Below are 23,074 nucleotides of genomic sequence, written 5' to 3'. Positions count from 1 at the left end.
ATCGGGGAAAAAGGTCCAGGAGCCTGTAAAACATGACCATTAGATTCAAGAATAGCTTCTTCCCTGCAACCATCAAGCTCTTGAACACCACACAACACTAACCTCAGCAACTATAAACTTCTATGGACCATGTTTTTGTTTGCAGTATGGACTTTTTTTGCACTAGTATTATGGTTATTAATGTATTAAATTGTTTTTTGATTATTATATTTATTTGTGCATTGTGTTGTATGTGCCTGTTAAGATGCTGCAAGTAAGAATTTCATTGTTCTCTTGTCAGTAAAAATGCCAATTAAACATTTGTGACTCGTGTCTTCAAATATAGGACCACTTTATATTTACGTAGCCAGCTCATCCTCTGTAGTCTCACCACAGTTATGACCCCTCTACACCAGAACAGACCTTCGTCAAACACCAGGACCCAGACTTGATGTTCTCCAAAATGGCAAGATGCACAAAGAAATGATCAGGAATTCAGAAAAGAAATGATCTTCAATCTCTTGAATCGTGCATGAGCAAATCCTTGAATAAAATCATCAATGCATTAACCAGCCCCATTCAATTTCTGGACAATTTGCAGTCCCTGTGATGTTACAATTATGTCAACAGTAAAAGTCACAGAGGACGTAACGTTGGAAGCAACTGGACAGCTTAGTGGTGCAACTGGTAGAGCTGCTGCCTCACAGCACCAGAGACCCAGGTTCAATCCTGACCTTGGGTGCTGTCTGTGTGAAGTTTGCACGTTCCCCCTGTGACCGCGCAGGATTCCTCCAGCTGCTCTGGAATGCGTCCACATCCCAAAGACGTGGGGGTTTGTAGATTACTTGTCCCCTTTAATTTAGCCCCAGTGCGTGGGGAGTGGATGCAAAATTGGGATAACATGGAACTAGACTGAGTGATTGACTCTGTGGGCCGATTCGTCCAGGTGTCAAGGGTTATGGGGAGAAAGTAGGAGAATGGGGTTAAGAAGGAGAGATAGATCAGACGTGAAGGAACGGCGGAGTGGACTTGATGGGCCGAATGGCCTAATTCTGCTCCTATCACTTATGACCTGATGACTTTATGAAGGCCCTGTTTCCACGCTGTATCTCTAAACTGGAACTTACTGCATAAGAAATGAAGATTAATGTAACAAATTGTCAAAGCAATTGCAGAGTGCGTAGAGGTTGTATTTATGCTGCACACTGACTCGCCAGAATATTACAACAGCATTAATATGTTCTGAATTAATAAGCAGCTGGATTAGGACAAGTGCATGTTATTAAGTAAGAGGATCTCATATCGTAATTTGACAGAAGTTGGATTTGCAACTTACATGCAAGCATATGCTTGTTTACTGGTAGTATGATATTTTTTTATTTTTAACGAAAATCAAATGAACGACAATGGTGCTTTGAGCCGCTGTCATTTCCCTGGCGAGCGTTTGCCTTTCCCCTTGGGGCATTCATCGCTTCAGCTGTCCCGCTTGGTGTCATTCAATCGTCCACATACGAGAATTGCTTTGATGTGCGACGTGTTCGAAGGAGCTGGAAAAAAAATGTTGTGCGAAGCTCAATTAAATCACGATGGATAGGGGTGGAGTTCAACGGAACAGATCTCCAGCACAGACGTGGCCTTTAAAAAATCCACCTCAAAGGGAAAGACATCCATGTTCACCAAAATATGTCATACTCCTTGGTTCTTACTCCAAATGATTGAGCTAGGATGTGCCATACTTTTAACAATTTACAATTGGACAATCTAAATGCATATTAGTCACTCCACCTGGTGCTTTCTGTGTATATTAGGAATTCCGGGGCAGATGTAAGTGCCATGGAGAATTTTCCCTCCAAACCGTGATGAGCAATTTCTTTAGTCAGGTTGTGGTGAATCTGTGGAATTCTTTGCCACAGAAAGTTGTGGGGGCCAAGCCAATAAATATTTTTAAGGCAGAGGATAGATAGATCCTTGATTAGTACGGGTGTCAGGGGTTATGAGGAGAATGCAGGAGAATGGGGGTTAGGATGGAGAGATAGATCAGCCGTGATTGAATGGCAGAGTAGACTTGATGGGGCTGAATAGCCTAATTCTGCTCCAGTCACTTATGACATGACCATATTGCCGACAAATGTTACACAACGGTTGCTTGGCACACAATGCTTTGTCATCTTACATGTTACATCACATTTTTCACAATGTAATAAACAAGGCCCCTGAAAATAAGGTCACTATTAAATGAATTTAAGTTATAACATCAATTTTGGGATGATGTGTCAGCTTGTAAGGCAGCCAAAAGGATGTCATCTTTTTTAGTTTATTTCAATTTAGAGATATGGTGCAGAAACAGGACAATGGACAATAGACAATAGGTGCAGGGGTAGGCCATTCGGCCCTTCGAGCCAGCACCACCATTCAATGTGATCATGGCTGATCATTCTCAATCAGTCCCCCGATCCTGCCTCCTCCCCATACCCCCTGACTCCGCTATCCTTAAGAGTATCTAGCTCTCTCTTGAATGCATTCAGAGAATTGGCCTCCACTGTCTTCTGAGGCAGAGAACTCCACAGATTCACAACTCTTTGACTGAAAGAGTTTTTCCTCGTCTCCGTTCTAAATGGGACCTTTGACCCCACCGACCAACAATCTCAATACACTAGTTCAATCCTACACACTAGGGACAATTTACAGAAGCTAATTAACCTAGAAACCGGCATATGTTTGGAGGATGGGAGGAAACCGGAGCACCCGGAGAAAACCCAGGAGGTCACAGGGAGAACGTACAAACTCCGTGCAGTCAGCACCCAGAGTTAGGATTGAACCCGGGTCTCTGGCGCTGTAAGCCAGCATGCCCACTTAAGCAGGCAACTTTGGTAGGCAAGTTTGTTCTTTTCCCCTTGAACTATGTTGAAAAGGTTCAACACGGGTACCACCTACTGATGAACAATGGTGTGAAGTGCTTGGTCAGTGGCACAATTGCCAGAGAGATATGGGATCATCTGATGAACCAAGTTGCTCGCAACACAACACTGACATTTTCTCAAACTTTCCCACCAATTTGCACAATTTCTTTGAATTTACAGCAGTTTGAAAGGGACAACAAATTTGTTTTTAAATTTTAGATGCAAAAGGACACAAACACATAAGGCAATTTAATAATATGGGTTTTTTTAAATACTAATTGAAACGTAATTTCTGTACTTATGAATTATTTTGATAGCTGGTCAGCATGGACTTGGTGGGCCGAAGGGCCTGTTTCCAAGCTGGATCTCTTAACTAAGCTACATTAAACCACCTTTCTCTGGGTATATTCATTCTACAATCAGTCTGAATAATGGTCCTGACCTGAAACATCACCTATCCATGTTTTCCAGAGATGCTGCCTGGCCTGCTGAGTTACTTCAGCACTTTGTGTCTTTCCTTGAAGTCACCATTGACCTGAAGATGACCAGCCATATCAATACCATAGTTATAAGAGAAAGTCAGAGGAATGTATACCACCCCACCCCAGATATAAGAGAAAGTCAGAGATATCTATGCCCCCCATCCTCAGCCAAATGCTGTAGGTGGATTAGAATCATTTTATACTCTCTCTTCCTCAGTTCTGATGACCTGATACAGTTAATATACACAACGTGCTGGAGTAACTCAGTGGGTCAGGCTGCATTTCTGGAGAAAAGGGATGGGTGACATTTCGTGTCGGTACCCTTCTTCAGAGTGAAAGTAGAGGGGAGGGAACTAGAGGTAAGAAAAGACCAGATCAAAGCAGGGCCGGCAACAGATGAGCAAGGAAGGGTGGAGCCCCATAATGGCCCTTTGTTGGCTGGGGTAGAGGTGATAACGGAGGGATACAAGGAAGCCAAGAGTAAAACCAGTAGCATGACTAGGATGTGGCCCATACAGTAACTCTATTTCTCTTTACACAGATCCTGTCTGATCTACTCAGTGTTTCTGGGACTTTTTGCTTTTGTCTCAGAGGATGGTTATCTGACACCACAATCCTTGGCATTTATTCACAAAATGCTGGAGTAACTCAGCAGGTCAGGCAGCATCTCAGGAGAGAAGGAATGGGTGACGTTTCGGGTCGAGACCCTTCTTCAGTCTGAAGAAGGGTCTCGACCCGAAACGTCACCCATTCCTTCTCTCCTGAGATGCTGCCTGACCTGCTGAGTTACTTCAGCATTTTGTGAATAAATACCTTCGATTTGTACCAGCATCTGCAGTTATTTTCTTATACCACAATCCTTGGCCATCATCTACAAAACACAAGTCACAAGTGTGATGGGATATTCTCCACTTACCTGTTTGAGTGCAACTCCAACAGTTTTCAAGAAGCTTAGCATCACTTACCATGTTTGATTAGCATTCTATCCAGCACCCTAAGCATTGATTCCTTCCACCACCAATTCAAAGTGGCTGCGATGATTTTATCATCTGAAAATGCACTGCAGTTCATCGCCTGGGACACTCTGATACTATCTCATTCTTGACCAAGAGGACAAGGGTAGCAGACTCATGGCAACCATACCCTCTATAGGTTCCCCTCCAACTCATACACTGTCCCATTTGGAAGTATACCACCAATCCAACCTCCATCCACAAAAGCACTCTCAGTGGACTTTCACAATCAAGACTACAGAAGCTCAAGATGGTGATTTATCATCTTTTCACAGGCAATTAGGGGTGGGGATAAAATGTTGGCTTTGCCAGGAACATCCAGGGTCTGAGCCATGATTAAATTAATGGCCCATTCCAGACTGCAGGAATACGTGCTGCGGGATGCACCGAACCTTGGTGCTGCCAACGCCAAGGGTCTGTGGAGAGTACCACAGACATGGGTCTTCTGCTGCTGGACATTGAGGAGCAAAGTCAAAGGGGACAATCCTTAAAATCCTTAAACAAGGGAAGCACTATCACCCCTACTTGAATGGCAAAAGTGTTTTGTTTAAAGACAGGTGCGAACACAATTGGGTATGATGCTACTGAACGTACGAATGTATAGACACTGAAAATGCATGAAGACTTTTTGCACAGTTTTTGTTTTGTATGTATTTTAATTCTGAATAAACTTTCTTTTAGAAATTAAAAAAAGTGACAAAAAATAATCTGTTCTTTGTGGAATCCAGTTGCACACAAATTGGCTGCTGTATTTCCAACCTCATATCAATGACAACAGCTCAAATGTATTCCAGGTCAGGAAAAGTTGGTTTATTAATGCAATTCAGTCTCGTTTTCTTTCTTTCAAGCAGCTCTTGCTGGCAAGGCTGAGTTCAATTAGTAATTGATGATAGGAAAATGGGAGATGGCAATTAAGATACAGACAAAGGTGGAAATGTACAATGTACTGCTTGGGGGAACATAGTTTGATTTGTTTGGAATGCTGACAGCAAAATGTTCACGGAAAAAATCTGAGGCAGTCGTTTGCAGATCAGTCTGGAGCTGATGGCAAAAAATCGTGGGTAAAGGAGAATAAATCAGGGGAAACAAAGCCTGGTGTGCTTAAACCTGGCCAGGTAAAAGCACAGGGATTAATATATCATGGGTGAGGAGCAGAAAATGACAATCGAAGAGAAACAATTCAAATAGAGATGAGATAACACCTTGGAACACTGGAGACCTAGATGATGGTGAGTGTGGACTTGATGGGCCAAAGGACCTATTTCTAAGCTGTATCTTTCAATCAATCAATTAATCAATCAATCAACCTCTTTCTAATCATCTAATTTGCATTGTCTGGGTCTTTTTAACAGTCTTTATCTTTTTACTGTCTTAGACAATAGACAATAGGTGCAGGAGTAGGCCATTCGGCCCTTTGAGCCAGCACCACCATTCAATGGGATCATGGCTGATCATTCACAATCAGTACCCCATTCCTGCCTTCTCCCCATAACCCCTGACTCCGCTATCTTTAAGAGCTCTATCTAGCTCTCTCTTGAAAGCATCCAGAGAATTAGCCTCCACTGCCTTCAGAGGCAGAGAATTCCACAGATTTACAACTCTCTGAGTGAAAATGTTTTTCGTCATCTCCATTCTAAATGGCCTACCTCTTATTCTTAAACTGTGCCCCCTGGTTCTGGACTCCCCCAACATTGGGAACATGTTTTCTGCCTCTAATGTGTCCAATCCCTCAATAATCTTAAATGTTTCAATAAGATGTAGGTTAATTGACTGGGTAAATGTAAAAATTGTCCCTAGTGTGTGTAGGATAGTGTTAATATTCGGGGATCGCTGGGCGGCGCGGACTTGGTGGGCCGAAAAGGCCTGTTTCCGTGCTGTATCTGAAATATGAAATAATAAAATAATATGAATAAGATTCCCTCTCATCCTTCTAAATTCCAGCGTAAACAAGCCTAGTCGCTCCAGTCTTTCAACATACGACAGTCCCGCCATTCCTGGAATTAACCCAGTGAACCTATGCTGCACGCCCTCAATAGCAAGAATATCCTTCCTCAAATTTGGAGATCAAAACTGCACACAGTAGCCCAGGTGTGGTCTCACTAGGGCCCTGTACAACTGCAGAAGGACCTCTTTGCTCCTATACTCGACTCCACTTGTCATAAAGGCCAACATGCCATTAGCTTTCTTCACTGCCTGCTGTACCTGCAAGCTACCTTTAAGTGACTGGTGAACAAGCACACCCAGATCTCTTTGTACTTCCCCATTTCCTAACTTGACACCATTCAGATAATAATCTGCCTTCCTGTTCTGTCCATCAACGTGGATAACCTCACACTTATCCACATTAAACTGCATCTGCCATGCATCTGCCCACTCACACAACCTGTCCAAGTCACCCTGCAACCTCATAGCATCCACCTCACAGTTCACACTACCACCCAGCTTTGTGTCAGCCGCAAACTTGCTAATGTTACTTTTAATGTTAAAGAAGTAATGCTAATTCTTGTCGCATTTATGTGCAAATTATGTACAGTTTACTTATAATTTACATTTTTGGGTGTTGTCTGAGTCAACGTCCTTTGATCTGCTTTAAGCTGGATTTGCATTGAACCTGTACCTCACTGTATGGCGACATAATGCAAGAAATTCAACTTGGCTTGAATATATTGTCATGGTAAACCTAAGGCAGGTTTCTAACCTGAGACGATTAGAAAGAGGTTGATTGATTGATTGATTAATTGATTGATTGATTAATTGATTGATTGAAAGATTCAGCGTAGAAATAGGCCCTTTGGCCCATCAAGCCCACACTCACCATCATCTAGGTCTCCAGTGTTCCTAGGTGTTATCTTATCTCTATTTGAATTGTTTCTCTTCAATTGTCATTTTCTGCTCCTCACCCATGATATATTAATCCCTGAGCTTTTACCTGACTGCACCTGGACTACTATGTGCTGTGGTAAACCAAAGGAAATTAGAGAGCAGGAAAGCTGGAGGCCCAGATGGTATATCTGGGCGAGTACTAAAGTCTTGTGCTACTCAGCTTGCTCCAGTGCTCACCACAATATTCAACCTCTCCTTGGCAAAGTCCGTGGTCCCTGCATGCTTCAAAAGATCCATCATTGTACCGGTGCCAAAGAATGCCTCTCCAGCGTGTTTAAATTACTACCGACCGGTGGCCCTCACCTCGGTTGTCATGAAATGCTTTGAGAGGCTAGTCAAGAAACACATCTGCGCCCTCCTTCCTCGCAACATGGACCCACTACAGTTCGCATACCGTCCGAACAGGTCCACGGATGATGCGGTCTCCCAGGTTCTACACACCGCTCTCTCTCATCTGGACAACCAGGGGGGCTATGTGAGGATGCTGTTCATTGACTTTAGTTCAGCATTCAACACAATAGTCCCCAGCAGACTGGTTGAGAAGCTGCGGGAACTGGGGCTTAGCACCCCTCTGTGTGCCTGGGTCCTGGACTTTCTCACTGCCAGGCCCCAAGTGGTCAGGATGGGGGAACACACATCTAGCTCCCTCACCCTGAACATAGGATCCCCCCAGGGTTGCGTCCTTAACCCCCTACTGTACTCCCTGTACACACATGACTGTGGGGCCAGGTTCAGCTCAAACTCCATCATCAAGTTTGCTGATGACACTGTGGTGGTGGGCCGGATCTCCAACAACGATGAGAAGGCCTACCGGGAGGAGGTGGCTGATCTGGCACTCTGGTGTCAGGACAATAGCCTCCTCTTGAATGTCACTAAAACAAAGGAGCTGATTGTGGACTTCAGAAGGGCTAAACATCCAAGGACGTACACGCCACTGGAGATAAATGGGTCTATTGTGGATAGGCTGAGCAGTTTTAAATACTTGGGAGTCCGCATCGCAGAGGATCTGACATGGGCAACGCACATTGCCGCACTGGTGGGTAAGGCTAAGCAGCGCCTTTACCACCTTAGACAACTGAGGAAATTCAGAGTGTCTCTGAGGATCCTTCATTGCTTCTACTCTGGGGCTGTAGAGAGCATCCTGTCCGGCAACATTACAGTCTGGTTTGGGAACAGCTCTGCCCAGGACAGGATGGCCCTGCAGAGAGTAGTGCGTTCGGCAGAACGCACCATGGGAACTACACTCGTCCCCCTGCAGGACCTATACATCAAGAGGTGCAGATCCAGAGCAAGCAAGATCATGAGGGACCCCTGCCACCTCAGTAACGGACTGTTCCAGATGCTACGATCAGGCAAACGCTTCCGCTGTCACGCTGTGAAAATGGAGAGGATGAGACGGAGCTTCTTCCCACAGGCCATCAGGACTGTCAACTTTTATAACCCCAGAGACTAAATTTTTGTCGACACTAATAGTAACTTATTAACTTTATTTATATGCTGTAACTGTAATTCTTTTTGTGCACAACCCGCAGGCATTGCCACTTTCATTTCACTGCACATCGTGTATGTGTATGTGACAAATAAATTTGACTTGACTTGACTTGACTAAGCAAGATACTTTTCAGTTGGATGGCTATAAATGGTGGGGTGGTAGGGATGGATGCTAAGGATCCATCTGCTCACACATTATCCGAATGACTTGGACTGGGGCATCATATGTAACACATCTAAATTTGCTGATGGTACAAAGTGAGGAGGAAGCAGGGGTTAAAATTGTGAGGTCATACAAGTTGATAGAAAAAATAGGAAGGTAGAGTGTTTTTTTCAGTGGCAAGAGATTAAAAGCTATTGGTATTCAAAGGGATTTGGGTGTCCTTGTACACGAATCAATGTAAATTAATATACAGGTTCAGCCACATTCCACTAATGTAACAATGAAATTCTGAATGGTATGGTGGCCTTGGATGCAAGAGGATTTGATATAAGTGCAGTGACATTAGCGATCCTGTATCTGGAACATTGTGCAGAGATATGAGTTCCCATTCTAAGAAGAAATATATGAGTGTTTGGAGAGAGTGCAGTGAAGATTCACCAGATTGATTCCTTGGATGGCAGAATTAATTTGCGATGAGAGCATAGCAGGCTACGCCTGTACTCCCTTGAATTGAGATGAACAAAAGCCGATCTCATTAAAGCCTCCACAATTCTTGAGAGGCTTGTCAAGATAGTTGCAAAGTTGTTCTTTCGCCTGCCTTGAGTGTAGAACTGGTTGAGAACGAGAAACCACAAATCTCAGAATGTCACTGGCCATTCAGGTTGGAAAAGAAAATATATTACTTCAGGTAGACAGCCACCTTTTTCCCAGGTTGGAAATGTCCAACACTAGAGAGCATAGCTATAAGGCGGAACTTAAGTTGAGAGGGGTAATTAGCTAGAAGGTGAGAGGGGTAAGTTTAATGGAGATGTGCGGGACAGGTTTTTCACAGAGAGAGTGGTGGGGGCCTGGAACGCATTGCCTGGGGTGGCGGTGAAGGCAGATATGACAGTGGAGATTTAAGAGGCTTTTAGATAGGCACATGAAAGTGGCGGGGTGAGAGGGATGTGGATCATATGCAGGCAGATGAGATGAGTTTAACGTGAGATCATATTCGGCACAAACATTGTGGGCCGAAGGGTCCATTCTTGTGCTGTACTGTTCTATGTTCTATGTTCTAAACCAGTTGTTAAGAGCCATTTCAGAATCGGAAATTGGAGGAACAGCACCTCATATTTCGCCTGGGCAGCTTGCAGCCCAGCGGTATGAACATCGACTTCTCCAACTTTAGATAGTTCCTCTGTCCCTCTCTTTCCCTTCCCCTTCCCAGATCTCCCTCTATCTTCCTGTCTCCACCTATATCCTTCCTTTGTCCCGCCCCCCTGACATCAGTCTGAAGAAGGGTCTCGACCTGAAACGCCACCCATTCCTTCTCTCCTGAGATGCTGCCTGATCTGCTGAGTTACTCTGGCATTTTGTGAATAAATACCTTTGATTTGTACCAGCATCTGCAGTTATTTTCTTTCATTACATTTCAGAATAGGAAGCAATTGTTGGGTGAAGGTCATAAAAAAAATTTTAAATCACAAAGACACCAGAGAAAGGAATCGTTCTGTTCACTTTATTGCCAAAACAGTTGAACAACCAGCTTGACAAGTTGCAGCATTTTGCAATTGGTTGTGAAACTTAATATTAAAAAGACAGCTTTTTATGCAACAATTAAAAAAAGGCGCATGAAAGTAAATGAAAACATACACCCCAGGAAAGTTGCAATTCATGTTATAAATACACAGTGCGAAAGACTCTGATATTTAGCACCAGTGATAAAGTACCATAAAAGAAGAATAAAGGACAATTAAAATTCTCACGCACCACACCATCAAAAATAGCAAGTGATTGCAATACAAAACTATTGGTGTCTTTTTATTCTTTTTCCATCAGGAGCTCATTGTACTTTATTCTTCTTACCCACAACAGTAGTCTCCCACTTTACAATTACATCAGATAATGCACTTAATTGGACATTCTTAAAATGACCTTGAAATGTACATAATACATTCATAGAATATTTGAACAAGCTCTTAAGGATAGAGCTCTTAAGGATAGCGGAGTGAGGGGGTATGGGGAGAAGGCAGGAACGGGGTACTGATTGAGAGTGATCAGCCATGATCACATTGAATGGCGGTGCTGGCTCGAAGGGCTGAATGGCCTACTCCTGCACCTATTGTCTATTGTCTATTGTTTCACTGGAGGTGGTCTTTTTATTTTTATTTTTTATTTTTATTTTATTTTTTTACATTTCATCGGACTTTTATTTTACAGAACAAGTTGTGCACATTTACTGAGGTTGTCCACGACCACGGCCAAATCCACCTCTAAACTGGAATTCTGTGGCTGCACCTGCACCAGCTTCAGCCTTCTTGTCTGATCCAAGTGGAGTTGCCCGCCTGTAACTGTCTCTGTCAGATTCGTCTCAGAGGGGAGGATGCTCCTCAAACTGCTGAGCATCTGGGACAATACAGCTCACCCCCTCCGTGACACGCTGGTCAACCTGAGGAGCACCTTCAGCAACAGACTGGTTCCACCGAGATGCAGCTCCGAACGCCTCAGGAGATCCTTCTTCCCTGCGGAGATCAAACATAGAAACATAGAATAATAGAAAATAGGTGCAGGAGTAGGCCATTCGGCCCTTCGAGCCTGCACCGCCATTCAATATGATCATGGCTGATCATCCAACTCAGTATCCCGTACCTGCCTTCTCTCCATACCCCCTGATCCCTTGAGCCACAAGGGCCACATCTAACTCCCTCTTAAATATAGCCAATGAACTGGCCTCAACTACCTTCTGTGCAGAGAATTCCACAGATTCACCACTCTCTGTGTGAAGAAAAAAAATCTCATCTCGGTCCTAATAGACTTCCCCCTTATCCTTAAACTGTGACCCCTTGTTCTGGACATCCCCAACATCGGGAACAATCTTCCTGCATCTAGTCTCTCCAACCCCTTAAACAGTACAACTCCTTCCCCCTTTTGTCGTGGGGTAGACTAAGCCCCCTTATTCCCCCTCCCCCCCCCCAACCTCCTCACCTCCCCAATCATTTCCTGGAATTTCCACTCGTCATTTTAATTTCATTTTCATGTATCTTGTTGTGTTTCATGCCTGTCGGCAGACCAATTTCCCTCCTGGGTAAATAAAGTTCTATCGTATCGTATCATCTCGTATCGTATTGTATCGTATCGTATTCCAATGTTCATCCTTGATACGATTCCCTTTCTTCATCTTGATACGATTCCCTTTCTTCACCCTTTCTTAACATCCTTTCATTCAATCCCCCTTCGCTACCAACAGCCACCAGCCTCCACTCTCATCTATCTCTGCCTAATTGTTTAATTTTGTTTGACAATCCGTCCTCCACATCCGACTCATTCTCTGGACAAAACTGATTCTCCTTGATTACACTGACTCAGGATCAACCGGCCAAACTTCGATGAAAGATCAAACATGAAAAATAATGCTCAATAAAAGTAAACCCCTGTGCTCTTTGTGACTGCAAAGATGTCCCAGGCTGACCACAATGTGTAATATGGTATACAGTTTGTTTGTTTTTTCAGCAACTATTTTAAGTCCCAGTCTTTTGATCAATGCAGAAATCAATGTATTTACAGCGAATCCATTTTATAAAATGTTCTGCCGCAGTCACAGGATTTGATTATTGTTAGAAAGATAAAACGTTTCCTTGAGTAAATAAAACATTGCACTTTACTTTGGAATAGGTTAAAATAGGAGCTTTACTTTTAGGTTGCTATTATTTTAAGCTTTACCCACTTTTAAACTCCTGAAGGCATGGCAACATCAAAGATGCTACAAGGCAATTCTCTTCTATCTTTGACACGGATGCAAAATATGCCTTGGTGTTATTTAGACAATAGACAATAGGTGCAGGAGTAGGCCATTCGGCCCTTCGAGCCAGCACCGCCATTCAATGTGATCATGGCTGATCATTCTCAATCAGTACCCCGTTCCTGCCTTCTCCCCATACCCCCATACTCTGCTATCCTTAAGAGCTCGATCTAGCTCTCTCTTGAATGCATTCAGAGAATTGATCTCCACTGCCTTCTGAGGCAGAAAATTCCACAGATTTACAACTCTCTGACTGAAAAAGTTTTTCCTCATCTCCATTCTAAATGGCCTACCTCTTATTCTTAAACTGTGGCCCCTGGTTCTGGATTCCCCCAACATTGGGAACATGTTTCCTGCCTCTAACGTGTCCAACCCCTTAATAATCTTATATGTTTCGATAAGATCCCCTCTCATCCTTCTAAATTCCAGTGTATACCAACAAGCCTTGTCGCTTCAGTCTTTCAACATATGACAGTCCTGCCATTCCGGGAATTAACCTAGTAAACCTACGCTGCATGCCCTCAATAGCAAGAATATCCTTCCTCAAATTTGGAGACCAAAACTGCACACAGTACTCCAGGTGCGGTCTCACTAGGGCCCTGTACAACTGCAGAAGGACCTCTTTGCTCCTATACTCAACTCCTCTTGTTATGAAGGCCAACATTCCATTGGCTTTCTTCACTGCCTGCTGTACCTGCATGCTTCCTTTCAGTGACTGATGCACTAGGACACCCAGATCTCATTGTACATCCCCTTTTCCTAACTTGACACCATTCAGATAATAATCTGCCTTCCTATTCTTACCACCAAAGTGGATAACCTCACACTTATCCACATTAAACTGCATCTGCCATGCATCTGCCCACTCACACAACCTGTCCAAGTCACCCTGCAACCTCATAGCATCTTCCTCCCAGTTCACACTACCACCCAGCTTTGTATCATCTGCAAATTTGCTAATGGTACTTTTAATCCCTTCATCCAAGTCATTAATGTATATTGTAAATAGCTGTGGTCCCAGCACCGAGCCTTGCGGTACCCCACTAGTTACTGCCTGCCATTCTGAAAGGGACTCATTTATCCCCACTCTTTGCTTTCTGTCTGTCAACCAATTTTCTATCCATGTCAGTACCCTACCCCCAATACCATGTGCTCTAATTTTGCCCACTAATCTCCTATGTGAAGGCTTTCTGAAAGTCGAGGTACACCACATCCACCGGCTCTCCCCTGTCAATTTTCCTGGTTACATCCTCAAAAAATTCCAGAAGATTAGTCAAGCATGATTTCCCCTTTGTAAATCCATGCTGGCTCGGAACGATCCTGTTACGTCTTTCGTCTTTTATAATTGACTCCAGCATCTTCCTCACCACTGATGTCAGACTAACTGGTGGCTGTGAAGTAATGATTCATTTCCCAGCTAAGTTCCACCCTAATACACTGTGTCCTTCAGGCATTCTCCAGCTCACACAGTTTCTGCGGTGCGGTACTTTACCTGTGCTTTGCATCAGCCCTTGGCATGGCATTTGGAAACACAAAGGCTGCAATGCTATTTTATATTTTGAACGTGAAAAATTGAGGGATGCCTTTGTATATTTGCAGTGAATTTTTGGAAGCTTTGTACTCTCACATTCACAGTTAACTGGTTGTTGGATTGACTAGAATTGAAAGCAGTTCATTCAGTAAAGAATATTGTACTGAGCAGGGTTGGAATTCATCAGGTCCTCCTGAATTTGAGCAACTAAATTGCAATTCTTTGACAATATTATTAGCCAGAACTGCGGGAAACTATTTTTTCAACCAATAATTTATGAATTTAATATTGTGCCATTTAAAGCAGCCGCTTAAATGTGGTTACAAAATGGCTGGTAAACAGCTCTTTGTTTCATGTCAGTATAGATTTATGAACCCGGACTTGGTTCAATGGTGATATTAGTGACAGACGCTATTAAATTGGACTGTAGGGCTCCTTAATCCTCCAGCGGTAAGTTTATGCCATAATTTTCTGGGAATATAACAAGGAAATGTTTAGGGAGTGTAATGACAGATCAAGAGGACAATGGACAAAGGAAAAGTCAAGTGAAGTTGCATACCATTCAGACCTGGTTATGTTTAGAATAGACCTTTGAAGACTGAATTAATGGGCAGAAAAACAGCATACATTCAAATTATAAAGAATTGGTATGCCTTGAGAACTCTTTTGATATCTGTCTGGTTCGTTCATTAGATGGAACTTCAACCCTTCCAATTCCCATTGAGGATGAATTAGAAACACAGGAACCAAAGCCTTTTCGTTTTCATTTTCTCAAGCCGTCTCTAATCCCAGAGCTATTTTTGATTTACTACTTCGATCTTAATAAAGTGTAAATTGCCATATTTTGATCACAAACACCTATGATTAATAATTGGAATCACAAGAAAAGAGTGCGTAGGATGGTAATTGAAGGCAAGGAACCAGTAATCCATTTGTACTCACGATTATACTCATGTATATGATTTCTTGTTTTTTACCAGTGACCCCAAACATTGTTGAACTGCACTCACGAAAAATCACATGAGGTACATAAGCACTAAATATCTCTCTATTCAGATAATAATCTATGATTCCTATGAAAGCCCCAAATACATTGAGCCAGCTCTTGGTCACTCACATTATAATTTCCCCTAATTTTCCCATCATAACTGTAGTACAGATGTACCATCATTGGGGTGAAAATTCTCAATTAATTTTTAACCAATAATTAGTCTCAACCCAAGAATAGGTGCTTGGATACCCCAGTTTTTGGGAAACAAGTATATTATTAAAAACTGAAATCAAAGAACCATTTCTAAACAGAAAAGAACACAAAAATTCAGAATTATTGACTAAAATGTGTAATGTAATGACTGTGAGACTACCAAATGGTTCTCTCCCAAGCTGAAGATGTTGAGCTGATCTTCCAGCCTCCTAATTGCACCTCGTGGACTTTTTTATCTTATCTGCACTTTCCCTGTAGTTGTAACACTAAAATGCTGCAACACTATGCACTGCACTCTTGATAGTTTTTCTCCTTGTCCTACCTGCTCTGCTCGTGCATGACTTAATTGGACTCGGGAATCGTATGATATAACAAGACAGCGGGCAGGCAAGCTTTTTCACATGTGCCAATAATAACCCAATGCATATTGTATGTGTGTGCTTGTATGTATGCACATACACGCATGTGCACGCACACACACACACACACACACATATATGTATATATATATGTGTGTGTGTGTGTGTATGTACATATGAGCAAGGTATGCACAAGCAAAAGATACATACTGGTGAATTTTTAGGAAAATAATTGCAGATACTGGTTTTATAAAAAAATAACTGCAGATGCTGGTCCAAATCGAAGGTATTTATTCACAAAATGCTGGAGTAACTCAGCAGATACTGGTTTAGTCTGAAGAAGGGTCTCGACCCGAAATATCACCCATTTCTTCTCTCCTGAGATGCTGCCTGACCCGCTGAGTTACTCCAGCATTTTGTGTCGACCTGGTGAATGTTTAGCTCTTTTTCGGATTTATTACACACATTGTGGAACTACTTGTGACACCTGGGATTTCTTAATTATATCTTTTTTTGCATTTACACTTTAAATCGGTGGTGTTAATTACTGTTTAATGTTGATGTACCTAATTTGAGGCACATCTTATTCCTTCTTGGAGCCCTGGATACTTGGATAGCAGAGGTGATGTGGGAGATAGACCACAGATTCTCACTCTAACTGGAGTCCTTGGAAATTATAAGGAGTTCTAAGGAAGTGAGAGCAGAACTGAGGATTTGCAGGGAATTTTAAAAAAACGCAGATGTCAGAACTGAAGCAGAGAAAGGGTGGCACGGTGGCGCAGCAGTAGAGATGCTGCCTTACAGCGGCAGAGACCCGGGTTCGATCCTGAATACGGGTGCTTGTCTCTACGGAGTTTATACGTTCTCCCCGTGACCTGCGTGAGTTTTCTCCAGGAACTCCAGTTTCCTCCCACACTCCAAAGACGTACAGGTTTGCAGGCTAATTGATTTCGGTAAAATTGCAAAATTGTCCGTCGTGTGCGTAGGATAGTGTTAGTGTGCAGACAGCACCAGTAGTCGGGATCAAACCCGGGTCTCCGGTGCTGCAAACACCGTAAGGCAGCAACTCTACCGCTGCGCCACCGTGCCAACCTGAGGAGATGTTTGCAAGAAATAATCAGATTGAAAGTAACAACGTAGGTCTCTGGAGTATCAGTGGGTCACACCTGTGAGAGTTGTCTTGTGTCCGAGTTTAAAGTCCCGTCATTCACTTAATGAAGACAAATGTTGCAACTTACAATCCTCTCTCCTGAAAACTGAAAGCACAATTAAGTGAAATACCCTGAAGATAGGTTGTGCTGGTGGGTCCAAACCATGACCCCCCCATGTGACTAGCCCTGCAACAGCGAAAGAGGTAGAGTCTCGTGCCTGGAAATAGGAAGAAAAATAGACCGTCTGTTAGTCTGCCTACCTGCAGCAGGTTTATTGGTTTTTGGTCGAACAAAATAAAGGCAAACGTCTCTGAGTCTTAAAATGCATGCCACTGATTGGAAAGAGAGCGCTATCTTAACAAAATGTGCATCGGACAAACCCATTCATAGACATTTAAAATACATTTCAATGTAGAAGCTTTAAACAACGTTGATTATATTTCCAGGGTTCCACAACTAACTGTAGGTTGCTAAGTTAATTAGCTCCCAAATAAAGATGCAGAGAACATGCTGCAAGCCTTCTTCATTCCACTTGCTCACCACAGTTACGTCTGCGTTCAACAGCCCTTTTGTTGCTTGGCTAGGAGCATCATTTGAGGTCACCACACTCTAACTCTGTGGCACCAGGTAAATCTCACTGGCACTGGTTAAAGCTAGTTGGCAGTCCATCAAAGGGAGGTGATGCAGATATTGCAAGTCATGCAGGAAGTAAAAGTCACCTGGGAATAGTTAACAAAAGCACAACATATGTGAGTGAGTTCTGGATGTTGAACAGAAGGCTTTATGCCCATAAATTCATGTTACGGGAGAGGAATTTGGCCATTCGGCCTATTAAGTTTACTCCGCCATTCAATCATGGCTGTTCTATCTTTCTCTCTTAACTCCATTCCCTTGCCTTCTCCCCATAACCCCTGACACCCGTACTAATCAAGAATCTATCTATCCCCACCTTAAAAATATCCATTGACTTGGACTCCACAGCCTTCTGTGGCAATGATCCACAGATTCACCACACTCTAGAACCATAGAAACATATAAAATAGGTGCAGGAGGAGGCCAGTTGGCCCTTAGAACCAGCACCGCCATTCATTGTGATCATGGCTGATCATCTACAATCACTAAACTGTGCCTGCCTTCTCCCCATATCCCTTGATTCCACTAGCCCCTAGAGCTCTATCTAACTCTCTTTTAAATTCATCCAGTGAATTTGCCTCCACTGCCTTCTGTGGCAGAGAATTCCACAAATTCACAACTCTCTGGATGAAAAAGTTTCTTCTCACCTCAGTTTTAAATGGCCTCCCCTTTATTCTTAGACTGTGTCCCCTGGTTCTGGACTCCCCCAACATTGGAAACAACATCTAGCTTGTCTAGTCCTTTTATGATTTTATACGTCTCTATAAGATCCCCTCTCGTCTGACAAAAGAAATTCCTCCTCGTCTCCTTTCTAAAGGTACGCAAAATGCTTTTATGGAGGACGTTCAAGAAAACAAGGATGTCCTGTGTCTGCAATGGACCAAGAGACCCATTGCTTGTGCAGCTCACAACTCCGCGGGATCAATTCTGATTTCTCTCACTTCAAGTAACCCCTGCATTCCCTCTCTATCCATCTCTCCCCTGCCCATGTCACACCAGCTTCTCGTTCTCACCTAACAAACATGGCTAGGTGAGAATGGCCTGTTTCCTTTATCATCGTTACTTTTTTCCACATCTTTCATTCATTTGTTCTATATCTCTCTCCCTCATCGTCTACATCTCTCGTTTCCCTTTCCGGTGACTCTCAGTCTGAAGGAGTGCCTCGATCCGAAACGTTACCCGTTCCTTCACTCCAGAGAAGCTGCCTGTCCCGCTGAGTTACTCCAGCATTCCGTGTCTATCTTTGGTTTAAACCCGCATCTGCAGTTCCTTCCTACATGTTCTCAGTGAGGACATCCGTATTAAAATGCAAACAGCTCACATTTTGTCCCACGTTGAGATTGATGAAGGAGAATGGGCATCTGGACATTTGTGAAATCTGGCCACCTGCTGAAATCCTTCACCCCACACCTCATTGAACACCTTCAAGCAGCCTTTCTGCCTGTGTTCATTCTCTCAATCATACTGTGTTGCATGGAAGAATTTTTTTGTACAAATATTGCTGTACAACAGGTTAAAAACTCACCAGATGCCATTTTAATGTATGTTCTTCATAGTTAAGTAATGGGGACAAATATTTATCTCAGACCTCCATGTCCATAAAAGGACACAAATTGTTGGAGGAACTCAGCAGCTCAGGTAGCATCCCTGGAGGACATGGATAGGTGAGGTTTCAGGTCGAGGCCCATCCTCAGGCTTTGGTGCATTAACCAGCATCTGCAGTTCTTTGATTTTACATTCCTCCTCTTTGTCCATAGTTCTCCCATTGACTCCATTACTGCAACGGTGACAAAGTCATGGATGTATCACTATGCATCTACGGCAAAGGAAATCTATCCTTCCTCGTCTTTCTGGACAAGCACGCAGAATTTCAGACCTGGCAATATCTGTCTGCTTCACCCGTTGGAATGCGACCGTACTTGCCTGCTTCCATTCTAATCCAACCAGTCACCATCAGAGAATTATTAGCAGTGGCTCATAAACCCTGCCCATGTTATGTCTGGTGTCCTTCAAGCCACATTCCCACCCTTCCCTCTAATATTTCTCATCCGCATGCTGTCCCTAGGGGCTATTATCCATAAACAGTTTTAAGCTTCCACCCTTGGCAGTTGTGCATTGAACAGGGGAGGATCTAACTCTGAAACTCCTTCACTTAAACCTTGCTGCTCCACCACCTCAATGGTTCAGTTTCTTCATTGTATGTGCACCAGGTGCAGTGGATTATATTTTCTGCATACAGCTCTGCAAGGTGACATAAGCACATCCCCAGGTTAGTTCAGTATGTACAGAACAGCCCACTGTTCACACAGCCCACTAGTTTAGAAATACAGCGCGGAAACAAGCCCTTTGGCCCACCGAGTCCGTGCCGACTAGCGATCCCCGCACACTTACGCTACCCTGCACACACCAGGGACAATTTACATTGATACCAAGCCAATTAAGCTACAAACATGCACGTCTTTGGAGTGTGGGAGGAAACCGAAGATCTCAGAGAAAACCCACGCAGGTCATGGGGAGAACGTACAAACTTTGTACAGCCAGCACCAGTAGTCAGGATCGAACCCGGGTCTCTGGTGCTGTAAGGCAGCAACTCTACCACTGCGCCATCATGCACCTCAGTGCACCTGGCAATAACAAACCTAAACCTGATGTCATTTTTTAAAGAGGCCAATCAGCCTGTGTTTCAGATCAATCATAGTTCCAATCTTTTCTCTATTCTCTCTCACATGTTTGACACCACCCCTGCTCCACTCCCCACCTGCCACTCATTCTCCCACCACTCATTTGAATACCCACACGTCTTTGGGAGGCCGGAAGGAACTGGTGGAGCTACGCAGTCGCAAAGAGCAAAGGAGGTGGGGATTGAACTCTGCTCATTGGAGCTCAGAGGCACCACTCTAATCCAGTGGTGCCACTGTGCCACTAAGCCACATCATCAACATTTCATAAATTAACCTCAACTGTTAAACCCAGTCCTCCTTCCTCTGAGATTGGAGCAGGTATGTTGCAAAATAACCTGCTTGGTTCAGTGTAAAACATTTATTGCCCAACCTAATTTGCAATCCAATGTGACATTTGACTTTCCTTCTAGCTATCAATCTTCAGAATTGCATCTATTTTAGCTCAATAAATGGCGGCCCGACAGGTTGAAGTGAACCATTTGTGACTATTGTGCGGCACAGTGGCACAGAGCTATTGCCTCACAGCGCCAGACACTGAGATTTAATCCTGACCTCAGTTGCTGCCCGTGTGGAGTTTGTACATTCTCCCTGTGACCACGTGGGTTTCCTCTAGGTGTTTGGTTTCATCCCACATCCCAAAGACCTGCAGGTTTGTAGTTTAATTGGTTCCTGCAGAATTGCCCCCAATGTGTTAAGACTGTATGAGAAAGTTGGATAACAAAGGACTAATGTGAACGGATGATCGATGGTTGATGTGGACTCAGTGGGCAGAAGGGCTTGTTTCCATGCTGTATCTCGAAACTAAGCTAAATTACACACAGTAGAAATCTCAGATAAGCAGTCTTATTGTTGAGCCAGTTTTGCTATTGTAGAAGCTTTGTGATTCAAATCAAAGCTGGCACAAGAGTAGATTAAGTTCTTGAAAAATACCTCTCACCCATGATGCCAAGACCTACCTACATACTAAGGAAGTATCATTTCAAGGTCATCCCAAAAAAAGGAATTGGCATTTATATGTTCTCTTTCATGTTTTCAGCATGTCTAAAAGCATTGCAGATCCAACATGATATGTCTGAAGTGTGGCCTTGGTTGTAAGAAAGAAAATGCAGTAACTCAGCAAGTTGCCACACACAGCCATAAAATATGATCAGAAAAATCTGTTTCAGTTGTAATGATGGATAGGGAGATCTTATCTGTAATACTGGGCAGGGTTCCATGTTCCTTTCATGAAACACAAATAGGAAAGACTGGGAACAATCAGCAGGTCAGGCTGTAGCTGTGGGGAGAGAAAATGAATTAACATTTCAGGTCAAAGATGCTTCATTAGAACTGTGAAAGAGAAAAAAAAAACAAGTCAAGTCAAGTCAAGTCAAGTCAATTTTATTTGTATAGCACATTTAAAAACAACCCACGTTGACCAAAGTGCTGCACATCTGATTAAGAAAAAAAAAGAAACATACAGTGGCAGGCAGCCAAACACAACGGCGCGGCCATCTTGAACAAAATGTTTAACTAAAGCAGAATGGTGTCCCGCGGCCGCGCCGCACCGAGCGATGGAAGGCCCCGCGGCCGAGCCGCACCGGGCGCTGTTCAGTCCCGCGGCCGGACAATGTTCATGCCGCTGGGGTGTAAACTACCCAAGCGAAATATGAGGTGAGTTGCAAGTTGCTGGCTGGGTGGAAGAGTGTGGAATGAACAAATGGAATATCTCCGATAGCATTACATCTAGGTTGCTATGGTGATATTATGTTGATGAGGCTATTTGATTGATATATTAATGAGGGAAGTTAGTGTGAGAGAGCGAGAGAGAGAGAGACAATAACAGAGGATTAAGGGTAATATCTCATCCTTTGTATGTTGCAAACTATTAAATTCAAACATGAGTACGCCCAACTCATCCATGCTAAACCAGATGCTTACCTGACCTAGTCACATTTACCTAGGTGTGGTCCATATCCCTCTAAAGTTTTTTTGTAGAAAGGAACTGCAGATGCTGGTATATATCGAAAAAAAGACACAAAGTCCTGGAGTAGCTCAGCGGGTCAGGCAGTATCACTGGAGACAAAGGATGGGTGACGTCACGGGTCGGGACCCTTCTTCAGACTGGAAAACCCGACCCAAAACGTCACCCACCCTTTTTCTCCAGAGATGCCGCCTGACCCGCTGAGTTACTCCAGCACTTTGCGCGTCACTCCCTCTAAACCTTTCCTATCTGTGTGTCTAACCAAATAACTTTTAAACGTTGCAATTGTACCTACTTCCACCACTTCCTTTGATAACTCATTTCATATATTCTCTGTCTCCTTGGGTCCACTTTAAATCCTCCCCCTCTAACTTTAATATCAATATTATATTCCGCAGTTTCATCTAACTTATTTTCTCTGTTTGATACAAACAGATACAAGCAGATCCAAATAGACCAACTCTGCTGTAGATTATTCATCTGTAATATTAACTTACTTCTCTCCTCTGAACCTGGCTGATCTGCTGATAACGTTCTACAACTCTGACCTGCAATTCACAGGTCTTATCTATCAATCTCTCTCTCTCTCTCTCTCTCTCTCTCTCTCTCTCTCTCTCTCTCTCTCTCTCTCTCTCTCTCTCTCTCTCTCTCTCTCTCTCCCCCTCTCGCTTGCTCCATCCCTCTCCCTCGCACTCCCACTCCCTCTCCCTCCCTCCCATCCTCTCCCTCCTACCCTTCCCTCCCTCTCCCCTCCCTCCCTCTCCCCCTCTCCCTCCCTCCCTCCCTCCCTCTCCCCCTCTCCCTCCCTCCCTCCCTCTCCCCCTCTCCCTCCCTCCCTCTCCCCCTCTCCATCCCTCCCT

General features: G+C 43.6%; 1 long non-coding RNA gene across 2 annotated transcripts in view; it reads right to left on the bottom strand.

Moving 5' to 3' along the window:
- Positions 1 to 1,074: 1,074 nt before the first annotated feature.
- LOC144605851 (uncharacterized) overlaps positions 1,075 to 23,074 on the bottom strand; it is a 79,274-nt gene continuing 57,274 nt past the window's right edge. For both annotated transcript variants that reach the window (XR_013548895.1, XR_013548894.1), the window contains exon 3: positions 1,075 to 1,526. This is a non-coding gene — a long non-coding RNA (uncharacterized LOC144605851). The remainder of the gene's footprint in view (positions 1,527 to 23,074) is intronic.

This window comes from Rhinoraja longicauda, chromosome 25 (assembly GCF_053455715.1).
Source record: "Rhinoraja longicauda isolate Sanriku21f chromosome 25, sRhiLon1.1, whole genome shotgun sequence".
Classification (NCBI taxonomy): Eukaryota; Metazoa; Chordata; class Chondrichthyes; order Rajiformes; family Arhynchobatidae; genus Rhinoraja; species Rhinoraja longicauda.
Note: the sequence above shows the minus strand (reverse complement) of the source record. Positions and strands in the feature narration are given on the sequence as shown.